The sequence below is a fragment of the Lissotriton vulgaris genome, chromosome 3_1 (assembly GCF_964263255.1).
Source record: "Lissotriton vulgaris chromosome 3_1, aLisVul1.2, whole genome shotgun sequence".
NCBI lineage: Eukaryota > Metazoa > Chordata > Amphibia > Caudata > Salamandridae > Lissotriton > Lissotriton vulgaris.
In genome coordinates, this window is record NC_141689.1 from 540,007,648 (window position 1) to 540,029,120 (window position 21,473).

Sequence of the window (21,473 nt, forward strand, 5' to 3'; positions counted from 1 at the left end):
AGCAACCCCTCTTTAGGACTGGATTGCAACATAGTAAGGCAATTGAAAGAGTGCCATGGCGATACAGTAAGTCAGACACGAGTTGGACGGAGATAACTGGGCCCCTATTTTCTTTTAACACAGTGATTCCAGCTGTTATAAACCCCAAATCTTTACAGACTATTTAGTGTATTTAGTGCACAGAGTAGGTTTTTCTGAAAATTACGACAAGGTGGCAAAATCCGTTTTGTTGTCACCCATTGAAAAAGAACTTGGGGTGCTCAAATACTAAGATGGACTGTAGTTGGAAGACCACAATATAGTGATTGCAGCCACAGTGCCAAAGGGGGAGCGGCGTTACAGTTGCCACATTGCTCAGGACATTAAGGAACTGGATCTTGAAGGCAGCATGTTACTGAGCGGCCACAGAACGTAAGATTTCCAGCACCTTTATGGTTAGGAGCCTTTCTGGTTAAGTTCTACAACACATGAAATCTAGAGAACTGGCTGTAGGGATTTTGAAAAGGTGAACACTAACATCAGAGTTAGTCTGTTATATTAACTTTGATCAGGTGTTTGAATATCTTCTACTTTGTGACTATGGAGGGAGGTTAACAGTGATTTTTCTTTCCTTGTGTCTGCAAAAGGTCACACCAACAGTAAATGAAGTAATATTACTTTCATCTATCTACCTTGAGGGTAAACAACTCATGAAATCACTTGGTTGGTGGCCATGTAGAGTGGACAGAGCCCAGGCTGGTGTCTTGGGCCATACTGATTAATGGACAAAGGGTAGAAACTCAAATTCCATATGTTAATAGTCATAGCATTATCTAGAATTCAAAGCAGAAGCTAACACAAACAACTATTCCTAGAAAGGAACGTCTATCTTTCAGCAACATATATAACTGCAAATGAAAGGTGACATGAACTAAAAATGTGACTTAACAGTTTAATTGGCTTGTTATTCAATGGAACACAGCCTGTATTAATTGAAAACTATGGTGTCACATCTGACCAGCCAAATTCTAGCCGTTTTACTTCATCCTGTTCATCACCATCATGGGATACCCTTTGATGCAGTCTTAATTTAGACACAGACAATTACTATAACACATAACTGAGTGTACCATTTATGGTTTCACATTCACAGTACATAAGAAAATACACATGGAAGTAAAAGTAAGAGGTTAAATTAACAGGGGTTTATTCACAGGAATACATGTAACTATAGAAAGTAACATAATAACTAAACCAATGAAAATAAAGGGATCAAAACCAACTTTTGCTTTTAACCTGCACCACTGTGTACCTATTCAGGGCAATGCGGGCCACCAACATGCACCAGTACAGTGCAGGTACCCTGCTTCACATCCGCTAAACTTAACTTCTCTTTAAGATCATGCTTTGAACAAAGTATAGCAGATAGTTTGTTGGGTGGGAATAAACACTGTAATATAAAACAACTATGTTTTCATGTTCTACATTTGTCCTTTTGTGCCATCTAACATTTAAGTAGCCTTGTAACTGATTTAATTTTAAACATGTTAATCTTTAAGGTTCTTATATAACATACTAGCATATTAACCATGCAGAAAGCACATCACATTGATAGCACTGGCAGGAATTTGCACAGGTATATCAGCTTTCCACATTGTGCAGGTTACTCACAATACAATGACAGTCGTATTTCTATTGATCCTAATGTGATTTTTAAAGGCCTAGCTGAAGTCTACAGTATTTTATAATTCTATTCTTTAGCATAAAATCCACAGAACCTAAGAGGGTTTATTGTGAATGCAAGGCTATGATCGGTAATCTGCAATACAAATCTGGCACAACATGGGTAAATGAATACCAGTCTGGCCCGGTGCAATGCAAGCATGTCACTTAAAATAAATTGAGTTACTTCCAACCATTATGAGCAATAATGCATGTTTTGAAAACAATGCCCTGGCAAAAAATTAAAATACTACAACTAAATCACCTCCATTTGTTAATGTTTTAATGTCAAACTAAAATGTATTCATTCTTTAGCGGATTATGCCCCCCAACAAAGATGGCAACTTACTTAATGCTTCAATTTATGGCCGGTGAGCTCTACATTTTTGGGTGAAATGCTTTAAACTGCAGGTGACTGCTTCTCCTATGGACAGAAGGCTGCATTTTAAAATGCATTGACTTCATCTGTGTCGTTTATTATCAACATGCAAATACTCAGACATCCCATCAGTGGGATAAATTAAAGTAGAACCCTCACATAAAAATAAATTCCTTTTGCGGTTTTGTAACCCCTATTCTTAAGATTTCCTTTTTTGTGCACTATAGAATTTTTCCTGGCTTACATATAAGTCCTAGTTTGGTAAGTTTCATGGTAATAATCCAGAATGTGCTGCTTGGTGAATAAGATTTGCTCTTTTGCTTCTTCACATCCAGTGCAGAGTTGTAAAGGAGACATTTTCTACCCACAAAGGCTCCAGATGTTAAAACGCTTCCCAACATCGACTTAATACAGTGATGGCACACCTCCCACCCGGCCCTCCCGCCCCTCCCAGTAGGGTTGGGTTTGTACTGTATTCCCTACTGGTTTACCCTTCCCCCCAAGTAAAGGGTAACATTTGTCCTTGGGTGCAGAGGCTCCCTCATTGTCTCCCAGACTGAAGGACCTGTGGAGAAACAAAAACATAGGATAATTAAATTTGTGCTTTCAGGAAAGAGCGGATTCAAACTAAAGTCTTTTGAAACATACAAGTCATACATCAATAAATAAAATAACTTTACTTACCTTCAATAACGCTCTTTCTGGTAGAAACTAACAGTAAATTTCTCACCTTTTCAATATTCCTCAGGCGTCAGACTGAATCCTGAACTTTTTCAGCACTACCTACGAGCGCCGGTAGGTGGCACTGTTCGGCTCTGCACTGCCACTGTTCTGCTCTGGAAATGACATGTGGAGTCTATATCGGCACCATTCCTGCGCACCAACATCAGTTGCTTTCAAAGTGGCCCGTGCCCCCAGATGCAGATTGATGGTGATCAGACTGCAGATTCTTAGACTTGGGATCCTATTATTAGAAAGAGTCCAAATCAGAAAATGGAGAGGGTTGAGGGGAGGTGGGGTGGTGAGGCATATGCAATAAGAGTGTGAATGGACTCAAATCAAAGTCCTGTAGGCCATATGCCCCTCTTGACTGACATGGCTGTCCAGACAGTAATGCTTCATGAATGTATGGAGTGACAGCCACGGAGCTGCTTGGCTGATGCCCAGCACAGAACTCAGCATGCCAATGGAGTGGTAGCAGCTTTAGACCTGGTGGAATGAGGCTGTAGTGCTACCGGAAGCTGCGTCTTGGCCAATTTGTAGTAAATATTAATGCAGGGCATGATTCAGCGGGAGATTAAAGATTGTATCCTTTAATCCATGGCAATAAAGGAGAATTTGCATAATATTAGCCTCCGTGTCTTTAATAAAATCCAGATTTTCTGCCCAGCAGGCTGTGAAAAATCTAAATTGTATCCTTTAATGGAACCCAAAGCAAAGCCTTGCTGGGCTTTGCTCCCTAGGGCAAATACTTGCTGGGCTTTGCTCTGACAACAAAACGTCAGATACCTTTGCCGAAGATGGCCTATCTACCACGTGCCAACCAAGCAACAAATTTGTCACAAACACAGAAATATACGGTTTTTGTCAAGGGACTCCTGGCAGTCAAGTTAACATCAACCACCTTCGGGGGAAGATCAGGGGTGTCCAGCTGATGCCGCTCTGTCTCCAAGCATGAAGGCGGGGATTAGAGAAGGCCCTGGTGCAGAACTCTGACCCATTGCTGCGACAGCAATGCTCCATGAGGGGTAGCCTGATCGGACGACAGATGCTCATTCTGAATAGCTCTGGATATCATACTCTGTGCCCAATCCTGGACTACTAGGATGACTTGGCCTGGTTATTTCTGATCTTCTTCCAAACGCAACGCAGATCAAGCTTTGATGGAAAGGCATACAGGAGTTCCAACATAGGTGGAACGTGTCTCCTAGTGAGAAAGACCTTGGAACCTCCAATGTACTGAACTGTTGACATTGAGCCTTGTCAGTGGTGGCAAATCGATAGAAAAATGTTTGACCATTCACAGAAGAGTGAAACTGTACTGGATGCAACTACAATTCGTGATCGGTTAGGTGTTAATGGCGGAGTTCGTCCTGCAAGGTGGTTCACCACCAGCAAATTTCCTTAATTATCCAGCCAGTTCCAAAGGCACAAGACCTCCTGGGACAGAGTTTGTGACTCCACGTGCCCGGTTTGTTGCAGAAGTACATGATGCTGGTGTTGTTGGTAAGCACCTGTATCAGCCTCCCCTTGAAATGGAAGGAAGGCTTATAACACAAAGCAGATGGCCCTCCGCTACAGGAGTTATGGACCCGAGAGGCCTCCGAGCTCCACCTCTCCTAGATGGCTGCCCCATTCCAGAAGAAATGTAGTGGTCACCACTACCACTGACACACTCCAATAAGTAGCCACAACTGCAGATCTTTTGCCACCTCCTATAATATCTTTACATGGTCGGAGAGGTCTCAGGTCTCCTTGATGTTCGGCCAACTGAAACTTCGGATCCCTCTGCAGAGTCTACAAATGCCACCTGGGGTGCTTGACAAGAAGGATACGGGAAACCATGAATACCAGCTACCTTAAAATCAACCTCACTGAAATACAGGGCAGAGGCTGTAATATGAGGCTCATAGTCTGAATGTCCGGAACTCTCCTTTTCAGGGAAAAGGCACAAAACTGTACAATCTTTCGCAAAATCTGCAATTTTGGGCGACAAAGTATTTTTGAACACTAATGATATTTATGATGAATATAATCATAACCGCTGAATTAATAATGTTGCACTTGAAAGGATTTTATTCAGAGGTTTACAAGAGTGTTTATTAATATAATTTAGTTATGCCACATTTTTGTAGACACACTATTTTATTAAAATTAATGATTTATTTGGTGTTCTGTTCATCTTGCTCATGCTCATTACCCCTCCCAATCAATGTCCCCCTGCGTGTCTTCTCTTCCCACAGTGTTCGCAGAGCACAAGACACTGTTACGTAAGTGGTTATTTTCCTTAGCGAGAGTGTATTGTGAATTAAACTTTCTTGACGTACCCAAAGTATCATTCTGAAGGACATATTCATTGGAAATTCTCGTGTAGGCTTGTGAGATCACTGGTGTACGAGCCTTTGTTTGAAAAGTTTTCCTATTGTGTTGTACATGCCCGGACTGTGTTGTTGTGGAAGAAAATGGAAGATTTCATCTACCGTAGAAATGGGTTAGTGTTATAAATAATCATTTGTGTGATGATCATCCAATGTCTTATAGCTAGTAATGGCGTGCTGTGATTGCAGTTTTTCCCTAATTAAGAAGAAGAAAATGTGTATAAAAATCCCTTAGTTAGGGGGTGAGGCAGAGACTTTTCGTTTTCCTTATTGGACTCCATTTGGAGAGAGCCTTTCCTTTTTCCTCTAGGGATGATGTCTGCTTTAGCTGTGTACTTAGTAACTGAGCCTTCATATCATTTGAATTCTTAAGTATTGCTGATTTTGTAATTAAACCCTTTAACTTTTCATTGGTCTAGAACTGTGTTATTAAGCGGACCTAGTCATTTATCAAATTACTCTGCTATTTTGTTAGGCCTGATGACAAAGAGGGTGGTGACTTACATTAAGGGTGCCGAATTTTGGGATGATAAAAATATTGGGGTGCAGTAAAATATTGAAGTTTGCCCCCCAAAATGGTTGCGCAAGAGCACCTAATTTTTGTGGGGAACCCATTGAATAGTCCATAAATAATTTACTTTAGATTTCCACATCTTTAATGCCCAGGCCGAAGGAGAAAGACGTTTTTGTAACTCTGCCAAACGTTCTGTGTTGGAGACTCAGAAGAAGTGATTTGCTGAGCTGTACTGAAAGATCTGGAGAGTACGTATGAATAGGGTGAATTGATTTAGGAGTAGTAAATGTATTTGTGCTGTATGTTGGAGTATGTGTTTGTGAAGAATTATTTCTCTTTTTGATGTGAGTTATGCAATGACGATTGTGGGTTCATTTTAATATTTTATTGCTTCTATAGATTGGTTTGGTTATAGGATTCGTCGAAATCCAAGATCGAAAGATACTGGTTTTACACGTCTGCAATTGTGTGTAGTGTGAAGCGCCACTGACACATTGATAAGGATGCTGAACTAACGAGTTTTCCTTTTCTAGATTATGTGCTTAATTTGGGTTGGTGATTCTTACTCAGGGAGCAGGCGCATTGACTAGGGTGAATTAACACTGGATGGGAATCTACCAAGTGTGAACTGAAATACTTTGTAAAAGGGTTCTTTTGTATTCCTTATTTTTTTTCTTTTTTTACATTTTGTTCTTGTTTCTGAAGTTTCATGTTTTGTTTTACTTGATTTACTGACTTTCTCTTCCTCCTTTGGGAAAACAGACAAGGTTTACTTGTTTTTTGAGTAAAAAGAGTTTTTGTGATTCTTTTCCTATTCAAGGATAAGTTGTGCTGTTGATGAAGCGGACTTTAGAGATAAGTTTAGATTCAGTACACTGATTTAAACTCCCATACTTATTAATTTATTAACGAGTGTTGCATGTTTTCGTACTGATTCAACCTAGAATAATGTGCACCTACACAAACATATGGGACTAATTATATGTGCTTTTGTCATGTTTGTCAATACGTTTTTAATAATATATTTACCTTGTCTTTTGTTCTGTCAAACATTAATTGCGGCTGTTTTAATAATAGCATGTGCATTCTCTTAAATATGCTTTTGTTTATGTCGTGTCATTTTATGTGACTGTGTTTTGTTTGTCTTTTGTGCATTATGCTAGGTAACATAGACTAATGGGTTAACATTAGTAAAGGGGGTGGGTAACCGAATAATTATCATTTCTCGAATTAATTGATGTCTTGTGTTTCCTTGCATACTAGAGTCATGCTAAAAGAGGCCTGTGGCCTATTTCTAAATGGATGTCTGAAGTCCTGTCGAGTTGGGCCTTGCACAGCAGTTGATGAAAAGAAAATATTTTCTTCATAATTCTTTGAAAACACACGCGGAAGCAAGGCTGAGCAGAGCATTGATATTATCTTTGTATAAACTTTCATTGCCAAGGACAGGATGTGTAGCGGCGGAAAAGCTTGGACAGAGGAAGCAACAAACATTTTTTATTGAATGTTGCAAGCTTCGGAAGAGCCTGTGACACATGTAGTCAAAAGACAAAGCCGCTCTGAAAGAACGTGATTCTTACAATGTGAAAGGCGAATGACTTCATCGAGTGACATTTCTCGACCAATCATGCTTCGTGTTGCTCAGATATTTGTATTCTTTTAGTTAGTTTTAGATAGAGACAAGGTATAAAAATTGCCCCATTGGAAAGAGCACTGTTGGCTTGTTCCTGTGCTCGTGAGATGCTGTCGGACTTTCCTCTCACGTAAGATCTCCTTAGGTTCATTTTAGTATAGTTAGGGAAATCGGGTTTAGGGAATGAGTTCCTAAATGTTTAAGCATTTCTCATGCTGATTTTGATTTAAACTGACAGTCTAATGTGCCTTTCTAATAAAATAAATCTGCTTATTAAATGCAAATAAAAGAACTTAATTCTTAAATGCTCTTTGCCCTGATAATAAAGTTAATAAAATAGATTTTGAAATGACAAGCTGGTTTTGTTTGTTTCTTTGAGTTACCATTAGTTTATCCATTGCCTATGATATTGACTTAATTAAATGTTTATAAAGTGTTTTTGATTAATTAGGTCATATGATTCAGTTGGTCAATTCATGTCTCAGCTATTTATGGGCCTAGTGTTCGATTTATGAATTATGATGAGTATCGTGGTGTAGAGATGGTTATTTGAGACTGAATTTCCTTTGGCCCGCTGGATCAAATCTCTGGTAGCAGAGTTCGGTTACTATGGTAACTGACATGTTACATGGTAATTACATAGGATACATGTTTAACACATGTTAAGTTCTGTCTAGTTGTTATATGTTGTTGAAAGGTTTTTCCAGCAGTGAGAAAAATCTTATGTGCCGGCAGAGTAGTGTGACAGGTGAAGTTACACAGTTTATTTGTTCTGTTTCAAATTAGTGGTATGAAATATCACTAAGTGTTGTGGACGTACAACACAAGTTTAGGGATTTTTAGGTATGACAGGTTGTTTGTATAGTGAGGTTTACCTATGAAATCGTAGCTCTGAGTATAGGGACTAAGAGCCCGTTTTAAAACTCGTTGCGAAAAGAGTAATAGGATTTTTCCAAGCTTGTGTGAAGGGTGAGGTAGCGTCGTCTATTCTTACTGGCGTTTGTGGATTTTTATTGGTTGGTTAAAGTCCTGCCGAAGATTTCATGTATACATGAATAGATTTTCCCGTATGAATGTCTAAAACTGTTTTTGTGAAAATAGCGTTGTCTATTTCACAAGAGTGAAATCTTGAATGTCTGGTAAAACTAACACTTTGTTTAGCGAAACGGACAAATGGTTTGTTTTTCTGTAGTTATTAACTGAAATCCATTGAAAAGGATTGTTTTAAAATGGCGCTGTGAAAATATTTTGTAAAGCAGGGGTGAGTTTACGGAGTGACACTGACACGCGCAGCTTCGCTGCAGCGGCAGTATACGTCACAGGGTTCGCGCTGCGATTGGTCAACATACGTAACATCAAGCGCGCTGATTGGCTCACGTGACCAAAATGAGCTGTTAGCTGATTGGTCCTTTCTGAAAACAGGATTCTCATTCGTTGAGCAAGGTAGTGACGTGGCTTAACCCGATTGGCTTGTTGATGAGTTTTGGTTAGAGTAGCGGAACAACAGGAAATACTTACGATCTTTTCTAAATTGAACGTAATAGTTTTTAAAATCATGAGTTATTGGTATAAAGAAGAAAATAAGCCTTCATGGTTTCAGAAAATTAAAAATGTATTCAATCCTGACAAGAAAATAGAAGCGCATGGCGGAAAATTACTTCATAAGTACAAAACACCCGCAGCATATATGGAAGGAGAATATGGTTATCATACTGTTCTTTGGTTTGAAAATTGGATGCAATATACTAACAAGCATTTGCAATGCAATAGGTCTCGCATTAGGAAAGTTTGAGCTATTGGTATTGTAAATGACACATTTTTTATTATGTTTTGTTTTTGAAAATAGCGAAATTAGCTTTGTCATTTTCAATGCCAATAGTTATAACTTTCGCAAATGTGACACCTATAGCATTTGTAATGCAATATGTGTTGTATTTACGTGACTTACATGTATTGATATTACAAATAACAATGGCTTTTATTTTTTTTAAAATAATTAATACTTAAATAAAAGTTATTGTAATTTATAATGGCAATAGCTTAAAGTTGTGAAAAAATGTGAAATATAATCAGGAAGGAAGCTGCTGACATGGATTACCTTCATGTTTTTTTTAATTTAAGTGTCTAGAACGCAATCTGTGTTTTTTAATAAGATTAAGAACGGAATATAAGGAATGATAGGGTCCCGTTTCCCTGTCTTTTTTTTTTTTAATTACTAGCGGATGTGAGACCTGGACACACGCGGCCCACGCACTACACTGTTTCCCTTAATTAATAGTAGTGGCAGGGTTTTAAGTGGGCTGGGTCTCACTGGTGCTGAGCACCGGCAGTTTTTTTAAAGGGGGCCTCAAAACGGGTCTCTGTCAGGCTCAGTTTGCACAGGCGGTCGTTTTTTTCTGGACTGCACTGACAGCAGGGCACTTCATGGGCGCGTACTCACACTGCTCACTTCTCACTAGTAGAGAAGTTACAGCATGACGTCATGCCAGGTGAGCATTGTAGGGGAAGGGAATCCTTTCAAGAGTCATTTTCTCTCTGTGTTTCCCTTCTCTTTTTGAAACTGAGGAGCAGCAACATTGTCGTGGTGTCACTAGGGCTTTAAGTGAAAGCTTTTTCAATATCATATACAAGCCATAGTTGCTGCTTATTTATCTTATGAAACTAATAACCATTGACAAAGCCAATAGTCCTGACTTGTAGGTATGATATTATTTGATGTATCATATATCTGGATGCAATGACAGAAACAGCAAACTACAAGTCCGGCGGCACACAATGCTAGGCACAGATCTTACGTGTTTTAAGCCACGCCCTCAAATACATTGCAACCCCCCCCCCCAGTTTTTTCATCCCACTTTGGAGTCAGCTACTCGTACGTATAGTAAGACATATTTGTCCACAATATTTTGACATACAAACCAGAAAAAGTAGCAAAATGATTGTGCTACATTGTTGTCGCTTACAACATCTTTGTGCAATTAATAAAACATGCCAGCACAATCCATTGTAGGGACCGTCACCATGCAAACATGAAAGTTTTAACACTGTGTGATGTCCCAGGGAAAGATAGCCCTTATGTCGGTAATGACACTTTGTATAGGAGCAACAAAATGCATGTTTAACAGTGTTTCTGAAATATTTATAAGCCGTTGAGAACTCGCAGTTCAGAAATATAAAGTGCGCGCGCATCAAAAATGGCGCGGCCAGCGTTGGCTGCACTGGTACTTCCGCCTCGGTAATCGTTGTGACGGCGGTCCCCTTCCGCTGCCCTCCTGTATGGATGTCTGACATACACAGGGTTCCCACACCTCTGCGGCTGGCGTTTGTAGCCTGGCTGCTCTGCGCCACCCGCCCTCCCTTGATTTAACACACTCGCTGACAAATCTCTGCCCTGCATTAACCTCCTTTTTTGTGACGTGTTCAAGGAAAACTCTGATGGCTGGTGCTTGTTGGCACCGCTAACCCCGCTAACAGCCAATCAGATTTTAATCAAGCAGAAATGTCTGAGGCGGCGGAATAATCGCCCTGACACGCTGAGCTTGGAAGCGGGGCAGCTGGACAGACAGATGGGCCAGAAGCCCTTCCAGAGTGGGGGGTGAACCGGGTAGGCCCCTACGCCTCCGTTCCCTCCTCCGCCTCCATTCATGGGCTGACCCACGAAGGAATGGTGTAGGCCCCGAAACCAGGCCTAATCCATGTGACGGGGAGGCGGGGCCGTCCTCGGGGAGGTGTTTCAGCAGTGAACAGCGTCCTGGGAAAATGGTCTGGGGGCTCCTGCTGTCCTCTTCTCCTGTGCCCTGCCTAGCCTCGTTTACTGTCATTAGCGGGGCAATTTAATGGCCATTACTCTGCCAAAGCCGTTCAGAGGTAAATAACGTGCGGTGCAGAATGCTCATTTGGAGCTGCAACAATCTCTTTTGGATCATTTGTTGCAGGGTTGCATCTATACCACGCTTCCAGCAATGCGGGACACCAATCTGGAGAACTGGTTGTAAAACAAAACAAGGGGGAGGAGGAAGGGGAAGAGCATGAGTGAGCGCTCAATCTATGCGAAGTAATAGAGTGAAGGGGACGGAAACGCACACATGGTGTGTCCGTTTACCTGCTGGTTGGAGTCAATCCACAGCGCGATCGAGAATGCTGGTCGGCTGTTATCGGAGCCGAAGCAGTGTATACCGGCTCAACGAACCAAGTGACGCGGAAGCGAGCCCGCTCCGTGTGTGGTAATAGAAAACAGACTAGGGAGTGGAGAATAACTCATCCAGGGTGGGGGGCTGAAGGAATACATTAAAAGGTGCGTGTTAATACAGCAGCTATAAATCCATCAGTTGGAGTGCAAAATATATACATTGGGACATGGAACACTGGATGGTAAAGGCCTATCAGCATCTTGTATGGAAATAGCAAACGAGCCAGAATCAGCCGAGCGGGACCCTGCGGCCGATGATGAGTGGGAGGGCGGCGGCTGCCTGCGCATGCGCGCCACTCTGCAGTTTCGTTTTGCCGTGCGCGAGCCCGGAGACGAGAAGTGCCGCATGAAGTCCCGGGTCCCAGGAGGGGGCCAGGGTGAAGACCAGCGGGGAGAGATCCGCTTCTTTGTAGAGGAGCTCGAGTGTTCTGCGGGGCTCCCTTGGCAGATGGTGCGAGCCCGAGTCCGACTCCGGTGAGGTGAGGGGGGGAGGAGGGGAGGAGGGGGAGGGGGGGCTGTGTGATGTGTGCCGTGTGCCTGTATGTGTGTGCATGCGCGCGCCTGTGTGTGTGTGCGTGCATGCAGAGGGGTGGGGGCTGGCTGTGTCTGTGTGAGCAGGGGCTGTGAGTTACTCTGCGCATGCGCGTCTGAGAGGCGCGCTCCAGCGGTGAAATCTGGAAGGGAAAAGGTCCTGTTGTACCAGTTTTTGAGCAAAATGAAAATAGACATACTGTCGTAACGAATCCATTAAATGCAGAAATTCAAAAAGTGGCTGAAAAATTTTATTCAGAGTTAACAGAAATGCACAGGGATAAAACAATGCCAAATTTAACTTTAAATCAAAGTTTGTCAAATGTGTCACACCATCGGCTGCAGATTCGGATTCTGCTTCTTTAGAAAAGACCACAAATAAAACCGATTTCACACAGATTCCTCAATAAGTTCCTGAGTCTAAACAAGTTGATGTTGCAAAATTAAAAGCAGATTTAGAGGAATTAATTATTGGCACAATTGGTAGTGACTGTTTGAAGCAATATCAGGATGATGAATTGTTGTTCATTTGTAAGAGCATTCAGTGGAAAACTAAAAATAAACATGAGCAATTTAAAGAAGTAGCTGCTGAATTAGAAATAGATTTGAGTCGTCAGAAACAATTGCAAAAACATTACAGAGTGATTTTTCTGAGAAAGATATTGAGAATCTAAATACCACAGGCAGAATAACCCATGTAAAAGAATTAATTGTGTTTCTAAAAAGATTAGGTGATTTAAGTAAATGGAGAGTTAAATGGACAAAGAAAAGAGAAGAAGAAAAGAGAGAAAGAGAAGTCTTTGGCGAATTTCCTATGAGGGAAATAGCTGGTGGAGGTTATGTTCATGTTCCATGGACAAGACAGGACATTCTGCTCTTTACAAATGATTTTCCTCGGCTGAGAGAAAAGCCAGTAGAATACTATCGGATTGTTGACAGATTCATTAAGGTCTCAAAAGTTCTGTGGATTGATCTTGATGGTTTCTTTGATATTGTTGTCCCATCAGATCTTTGAACAGAATGTAAAATTTCTATTAGTTGGCCCAAAGAGGAACCGCCTCGACATAAAGAACTGGTGCTCCTTCAGATATTGTCATGGATTTCTATGACAAATTAATTGTCTGGCTGAAAGACAAAATTCCTGCTAAAGAAGTAGATTGGGTTAAAATAGACAGGACAAACCAAGAACCAAAGGAATCAGTTCATTACTTTTATGAAAGATTACTCCTGGTATTTAAACAATACAGTGGCTATGAAAAATTAAGTGAACTTCATTTACAGATTCGTTTATGGCCTGAGACCTGAAATAGTGGAAATTATTAGAAATGGGATTGTCGGTTGGCAATCACTTTCAGTTGACGACATCCTGAGGAAGGCAAAATACTGCAGTGATGAGTTAGATGCGAAACAGAAGAAACTCAAGGAGAAGGCAAAGTGGGAACAAGTAAATGTAGCTGAACAGCAGATAGCAACCTTGGAAAATAAACATTTCCAGCAGAATCCAGCAAAGTTCAAAGGGAACTTTACGAATAAGCCTAAATTTAATATAAATATTGAAGAGCTAAAACAAAAGCTACCTTGTTTTAATTGCGGCGAAATTGGACACTGGAAGCATGAGTGTAAAAATCCGCCCAGAAATTAAAAAAATTCATCGTTAAATCCACAGATGCAGAGTGAGATAAATCAGCAGCAACAGCTACAGCGACAGTTAAATGAAATAAGTCAGCAGCAACAGCTACAGCGACAGTTAGTGAATCAACAGAGCCAAATTCCACAGCCACCCTTGCCAAATTGCATGAATACGCAGAGATACAGTCCAGAGACGGGTTTCTGCGGAGCTGAACAGGTAAAAAGATCACAAAAAGTAAATGTGTCAAATGTCTCTCAACAATTTTGGCTAAAAGAAAATGAGAGCAGTGACTCAGAGGATTACTCATGACGGTGCCTGAGAGAGGAAAAAGAGTGTGTGCTCTTGAGGTAGATCAGTCAGGTCCATTTGTAAATGGTAAAGTGAATGACAAAGATATCACTTTTCTTGTGGACACTGGTGCTACCCGTTCTACTGTTAGATCAGTGGAAATTGAAAATCTTTCTCTCTCGGGTGAAACCATCCAGGTAGTTGGTGTAGCTAATCAGCAAATTAAAACTGATTTGACAAAACCAGTTGATGTAGAAATTGGAAACTACAAAGACAAGCACAGATTTGTTGTCTGTAACAGCAGTCCTGTTAATCTTTTAGGACGTGATCTGTTGTGCAAGATAAATTGCAAAATGTATTGCTCACCGAAAGGTATTGAGCTTCAAACTTTAGAAGAAGATGGTCTGTATAAATTAACATTGCTAATAGTTGACGAAGAAAATAAAATGTTCCCTGCTTTTGATAAAAACAACTTACCTGAAGAATTGAAAGAGGCAGTTAATCCGAAAATTTGGGATTTAACTGGTGATGAAATGGGTTTAATGAAACATGTGGACCCAGTAAAAATTACTGTGAGACAGGGAATAGATTTTCCAAACATTCCCCAGTACAAAATGAAACCTGAAACTATTGAGGGTGTCATTCCTGTGATTGAAAAATTCATTAAGCAAGGTGTTTTGAGAGTGATTGAAAGCAGCCCATGTAATTCACCGATTATGGGAATCAAAAAGCCAAACGGAACTTACAGGATAGTTCAGGACCTGAGAAAGGTTAATAAAATAGTCGTTCCTTGCTGTCCAGTTGTACCAAACCCAGCGGTAATTCTATATCAGATTTCGCATGATGCAGAATGGTACACGGTCATTGACCAATGTAATGCCTTCTTTACAGTTCCACTGCATCCAGATAGCCAACAAATTTTTGCGTTCCGGTTCCAGGATCGCATATTAGCATGGTGTCGTATTCCTCAAGGGTACACTGAGAGTCCATCCATCTTTAATCAGTTGTTAAAGAAATCCCTGGAAGATTTAAAATTGCCTGGAGAGTCAACATTGGTCCAGTACATAGATGCTCTCCTTATTGCAGGAAAAAGAATAGAAAATTGTGTAACTGACACCATTACAGTTTTGAATCGATTGGCAGATGAGGGACATAAAGTGTCACCTGCAAAACTACAGTTTTGCAAACAAGAGGTTAAATACCTTGGTCACATAATTGCAAAGGGAATCAGGCAAGTGACAACTGAAAGAATAAAAATGATAAGAGCAATACAACCACCGACAACACAAAGACAGATCAGGATGTTTCTAGGAATGGTTGGTTTATTTCGGTAATTGTAAAACCACTGTAAAGATTAACAAAGGCAGACATAAAAGACCCGATTATTTTGACAAAAACAGAATAGGAGGCTTTTGAAAAGCTAAAGAAAAGTCTCTGTGAAGCACCAGCATTGGGGATGCCTGATTACGACAATTAATTTGAGCTGTACTGCAGTGAAAGGGAAGGTTGTGCATTGTCAGTTCTCATTCAGAAACATGGAAAGATGAGAAAACCTATAGCATACTTTTCAGCTGTTCTTGATCCTGTTGCAAAAGCATTGCCAGGTTGCTTAAAAGCAGTGGCTGCAACAAGTGTAAGCCTTGAGCAGAGTGAAGGAATCATAATGGGGTTTCCAGTAAAAGTGTATGTACCTCATTCAGTTGAAACACTTCTTACCAGAAGTAAGACACAGCATCTGTCGAGTAACAGATTGACCAAATATGAAAAGGTTATTTTGGGATCAGATAATGTATCCATTGCGAGATGTGTTAATCTCAATCCCGCTACACTTTTACCAGATAGTGTGGTTTCTGAAATTGACAATGAAGCTGATGACGTTAATCATGAGTGTTTGGATGTTTTGGAATACTGTACTAAACCCAGAAAAGACATCAAAGATGTGCCTTTACCAGAGTCAGACATTGTTTACTTTGTTGATGGCGCCTGTTTAAGAACAGACGAAGGCATTCTGTCTGCACAGTTTCTGAAATAATTGAGGGTTCAACTCTTGAAGGAATTCGTTCAGCACAAGTGGCAGCATTAGTTGGTTTAATTCCTGCCTGTGAAAAAGCAGCAGGGAAAAAGGTTACCATAGTGACTGATAGCCAGTATGGATATGGCGTAGTTCATGACTATGGCCAGCTCTGGTCTCAAAGAGGTTATTTGACTTCTGCGGGAACTCCGATCAGGAACGCAAAATTAATCAAAAGATTTATCGATGGCATTCAGTTACCAGAAAAGATTGCTGTTGTCAAATGTGGAGCGCACAAAAAAAGAGAAGACTATATAACTAAAGGAAATACCTTTGCAGATGAAACTGCACGTTACTGTGCGAAAAATAATCTTTCACTTAATCGGGAAAAGGATAATGACCATATAATGAACTCTCTCATGCTAATATCTGTGGTAGAAACATGGCAGGGAGTAAAAGACTTACAAGATGAGGTAAATGATGATGAGAAAAACACATGGCTCAAAGAAGGTTGCAGACAGCCAGAGGAAGATGAGATTTGGGTTTACAAAGATGGCAGACTTGTTATGCCCAATTGCATGATTGCTGACATGGCACGGATGTACCATGGACCAGGTCATTTAGGAAGAGACACAATGATTCGACTGTTCAGGGAGACTTGGTATAATCCAAATTTAGGGTTATTGCAAAGTCACTTTGCCAGCGTTGTTTGATCTGCCAACAAATCCATCCAAACAGAAAAACAGTTGTAAGCATGGGAACCATAGGACGGGAGGGTGGTCCTTTTGCCAGATTGCAAATGGATTTCATTGACATGCCGCAACATAACAAGTTAAGATACGTCCTTGTTATTGTCTGTCTGTTTTCGAGATGGGTGGAAGCGTTCCCAACACGTCACAATGACTCAGTTACTGTGGCAAAATTGCTTTCAAGGGAGATCATACCTAGATATGGATTTCCAGTGACTATTGAAAGTGATCGTGGCACACACTTTGAAAACAGACTGCTTGAATTAATTTGTGAGGCTTTTGGCATAAAACAAAAATTGCACTGTGGTTACAGACCAGAAGCATCAGGTGTTGTCGAACAGATTAATGGCACAATTAAAAACAGAATTTCAAAAATGTGCTTAGCTATGGGAGTAAAGTGGACAGACGCACTTCCACTTGTTTTGATGTCTTTGAGAAGCACTCCAGATAAAAGAACAGGTCTTAGCCCTCATGACATACTCATGGGAAGGGTTATGAGACAGGCTTTTGTTCCAGTTGGAAAACTTGTTAGCAATAAATGATAGTGCAATTTTAGACTACTGTAAGCAGCTATCTGACGTGGTAACTTCTGTATTCCATCAGGTGGGAACAGATGTGATTTCAAAAGAAAAGGAGCAAACTCATGATCTATTGCCAGGAGACTGGGCCAGGACAAAGGTTCATCGGAGGAGGAACTGTTTAGTACCCAGGTGGCAAAAAGCAAGACAGGCGATACTAGTCACAACAAATGCTGTTAAGTGTAAGGGTCTGAAAAGGTGGGTGCATGCAAGTCACACCATTCGCGTACCACCTCCTGATAACCCTGATGAAGGTAGTGACAACACTACAGCTGATTCAGACTCAGAAGGAGAACCTGAAAATCCAGATTCTGAAGATCGACAGGGAAGTCGACGTCTGGAAAATTCTGATGCAGATCAAGCATCAAATGAAAAAGATCTAGACATTGTTGTTGTTGATTCAGAAAATGATGAAGATGTTCTAGAAAAAAGAACTGAAAAAGAAACTGCGTCAGAAGAGATTCAAGATCAGAAGAGTATTGAAAAGCAGATTGGAAGCTCTGAAAGCAGGAACGGAAATTCTGGAACTGGGAAGTTAGAAGTAATTCCAGAAGAAGAGGACGAATTGCCAAGTACCAGCTACAGAGATGTTGTTCCTAACGGAGTGAAGCTGCCGAGTAAAGAAGTTCCTTAATACAGTATTGAAATCTCTGAAACTGATTTGGATGACAGTGATGAAGAGTCTGAAATAAGAAAATTCAGAAAAAGGGCTTGGAAAGCTGAATGTAATGAAATCCAGCCTAAGAAAAAATTATTGAGAAAAGGTGATGTCTGGCCAAAAGTAGACTTGAAGTTCAAGTTGGTGAAAAAATCTAAAGAACAGATTAATGAGATATCAAGTCAGAAGAGTGAATCAGACAAAAAGGAGAAAGCTGGAAAGAAGATTGAAGTAATTAGCAGAAAAAGCAAAAGACCATTGAAGCCAAATCAGAAATATAAGTCGCCAGAGTGGGCTTATATAATAATCCCACCAGTAGTTGAGGTCAGCAGTAGCAGTCAGGAAGACTTGGAAGAAAATAGTGACAATGATTAGGTTTAGCTTTCTTTAAGTTGAGGTTTATTTTTGGCATAAGGCTGAAGAAATTGTGTTAGGTGACACAAGGTCGAAGAAATTGTGTTAGCTGGAAACACTTTTTATGGACGCAAGGTCGAAGAAAAGCTGTTAGAAGGTTACTAAAAAAAATAAATTTAAAAGGGAGGGTAGGGTATTATTTTAATTAAATACTAATTTTCAAAGTTTTGTTTTACATTTTTGTTTAAAGTAAAGAAGTAAAATGCCTAATTCTGACAATTCAAGGTGTGCTATCCTTAGAAGATGTTGTAAAATGTCTTCCATTTGTGTGATTCTAATCATTCTAGTTTGGTTAATTTTAGCAGTTATCTTTCCTCTTGGTATAAACAAAGAGGATTACAAAGTGTACATGACAAGCAAAGCTGAATCTAAACAAGCTGTTCATGATGTTGCAGGCAAAACTAACAGGATTATTGAGCATAAACCAGAAATCCATCAGGATAGATCTGTTGGTGATTTTTCTACTAATTCCTTTTCAAGACTCTTATCAGAGTATGTTAGAGTCATGGATGTCAAAGATTGTTATGTGTGTGTTAAGCTTCCTACTTCAGTTTCTGAAGGGGCCAAGTATAATATGCTTCCTCATGGAATAACATGCAGTGTTATATCTAGCTTGTTTTATCAAACAGGTCGTCTGGAGTACTATTACTCAGACTTCGATGAGATATTCGCTAACCTAAAGGTTGTGCATAGTCTTAACAAAGTTAGGCCTGCCAAACAGATGAGGGAATTCTTCTTGGTAACTAATGAACTCACATACGAATATGCTTACAAAAATAATCTAACCTGCAAAATGAGAGATGAAGAAAGATCTTTTCTCAATTTGGTTGAGGAGAGGAGGGCGATTTACAAAAGAAATGAAATGCTGAAACAGACTAAATCTAAGTTTTGGCAGCTCGAAGATGAGAAGCTTAATGGTGAAAATAGATTTTCTGCTATTCATATAGATGATCCAGTTAGTGGAAAGTTCTGCATTAGAAGAGATAACACGCTTTACGACAATTATTTTGTCGGTGCAAGCCAATGTGAGGACACTTATCGAATTGTAGAGGGTTGGGGATTTAAAGGTGGTAAGGACCCAATTTTCCCAGAACTTATTTTGTCTGTGGGAACAAAGCATATTTTAGTCTCCCCGACCATTGGTATGGTACATGTTACCTTGGTCTAGTTTTCCCTAAAATTTTTCATGTTGACAGAAATGGGTAAGGTTCATTTGAAATTGGCAAACACCTGAATAGATATAAAAGAGAAAGTTTCTCTGAGATCATGGGAGATATATTTGGTGCGATAATTCCTATGGTAGGAATAACTCTGAATGCAATCAAAATCAGAAAGGTTTCCACAATTGTTGACAGGTTATCCACTGATACTGCAAGTGGTTTCCAATTGGTCAATACTGAGCTCATTGCCACCAGAAGCATGGTTATGCAGAATAGGCTTGTGTTAGACATTCTCCTAGCAAAAGAGGGAGGAGTCTGTGGAATTTTGCATGCTCAGCACTGCTGCACATATATCCCAGACAAGAGTCAGAACATAGAATTGCTGATTAAGAATATCACTGAATTTCACTCTGAAATGGAACCCATAGAAAGTGACAGTTTTCCTGAACATTTGGGTAAAAGATTTGGGGCAATCAGGGAATGGTTTGCTGAAATTGGCAGTTCGATCATTGGCAAAGTGCTTTATCCTGTAATAATCATTGTTATAGTGACACTTTTGTTAAAAATCAGTTGCATGATTCACAAGAGAAAGAAGCATGTGAGGGAAAAGAAGCGTATATACAAACTCAGAAAAGCTCAGGAGAAGGAGATAGAAATGGATGAATTTCGCAGGGCTCAATTTGAGCGTTCCCGACAGTAAATCTAAACTCCTGTTTCATCAGCCTAACACAGAGAGAGATCATTATATGACATTTCTAAAAGTAAAATTTTAAGTACATTTTTGGGTTTTGTTAGGTGATTTAAAAATCACCAGATGAGGGAGTTGATGAAGCGGACTTTAGAGATAAGTTTAGATTCAGTACGCTGATTTAAACTCCCATAATTATTAATTTATTAACGAGTGTTGCATGTTTTCGTACTGATACGATGTGTATAATGTGCACCTACACAAACATATGGGACTAATTATATGTGCTTTTGTCATGTTTGTCAATACGTTTTTAATAATATATTTACTTTGTCTTTTGTTCTGTCAAACATTAATTGCGGCTGTTTTAATAATAGCATGCGCATTCTCTTAAATGTGCTTTTGTTTATGTCGTGTCATTTTATGTGACTGTGTTTTGTTTGTCTTTTGTGCATTATGCTAGGTAACATAGACTAATGGGTTAACATTAGTAAAGGGGGTGGGTAACAGAATAATTATAAATTCTCGAATTAATTGATGTCTTGTGTTTCCTTGCATACTAGAGTCATGCTAAAAGAGGCCTGTGGCCTATTTCTAAATGGATGTCTGAAGTCCTGTCGAGTTGGGCCTTGCACAGCAGTTGATGAAAAGAAAATATTTTCTTCATAATTCTTTGAAAACACACGCGGAAGCAAGGCTGAGCAGAGCATTGAGATTACCTTTGTATAAACTTTCATTGCCAAGGACAGGATGTGTAGCGGCGGAAAAGCTTGGACGGAGGAAGCAACAAACATTTTTTATTAAATGTTGCAAGCTTCGGAAGAGCCTGTGACATACGTAGTCAAAGGACAAAGCCGCTCTGAAAGGACGTGATTCTTACAATGTGAAAGGCAAATGACTTCATCGAGTGACATTTCTCGACCAATCATGCTTCGTGTTGCTCAGATATTTGTATTCTTTTAGTTAGTTTTAGATAGAGAAAAGGTATAAAAATTGTCCCCTTGGAAAGAGCACTGTTGGCTGGTTCCTGTGCTCGGGAGATGCTGTCGGACTTTCCTCTCACGTAAGACTTCTATACTTAACTTTTTCTCCTTAGGTTCATTTTAGTATAGTTAGGGAAATCGGGTTTAGGGAATGAGTTCCTAAATGTTTAAGCATTTCTCATGCTGATTTTGATTTAAACTGACAGTCTAATGTGCCTTTCTAATAAAATAAAGCTGCTTATTAAATGCAAATAAAAGAACTTACTTCT

The 21,473-nt window shown here is 40.0% G+C and overlaps 1 protein-coding gene across 1 annotated transcript in view; it reads right to left on the bottom strand.

The window, feature by feature from the left end:
- Positions 1–1,169: 1,169 nt before the first annotated feature.
- Positions 1,170–21,473, bottom strand: part of TNPO1 (transportin 1) — a 1,561,564-nt gene continuing 1,541,260 nt past the window's right edge. The window contains exon 24 of the mRNA XM_086960799.1: positions 1,170–2,645. The gene's annotated coding sequence lies outside the window, so the exon portion shown is untranslated. The remainder of the gene's footprint in view (positions 2,646–21,473) is intronic.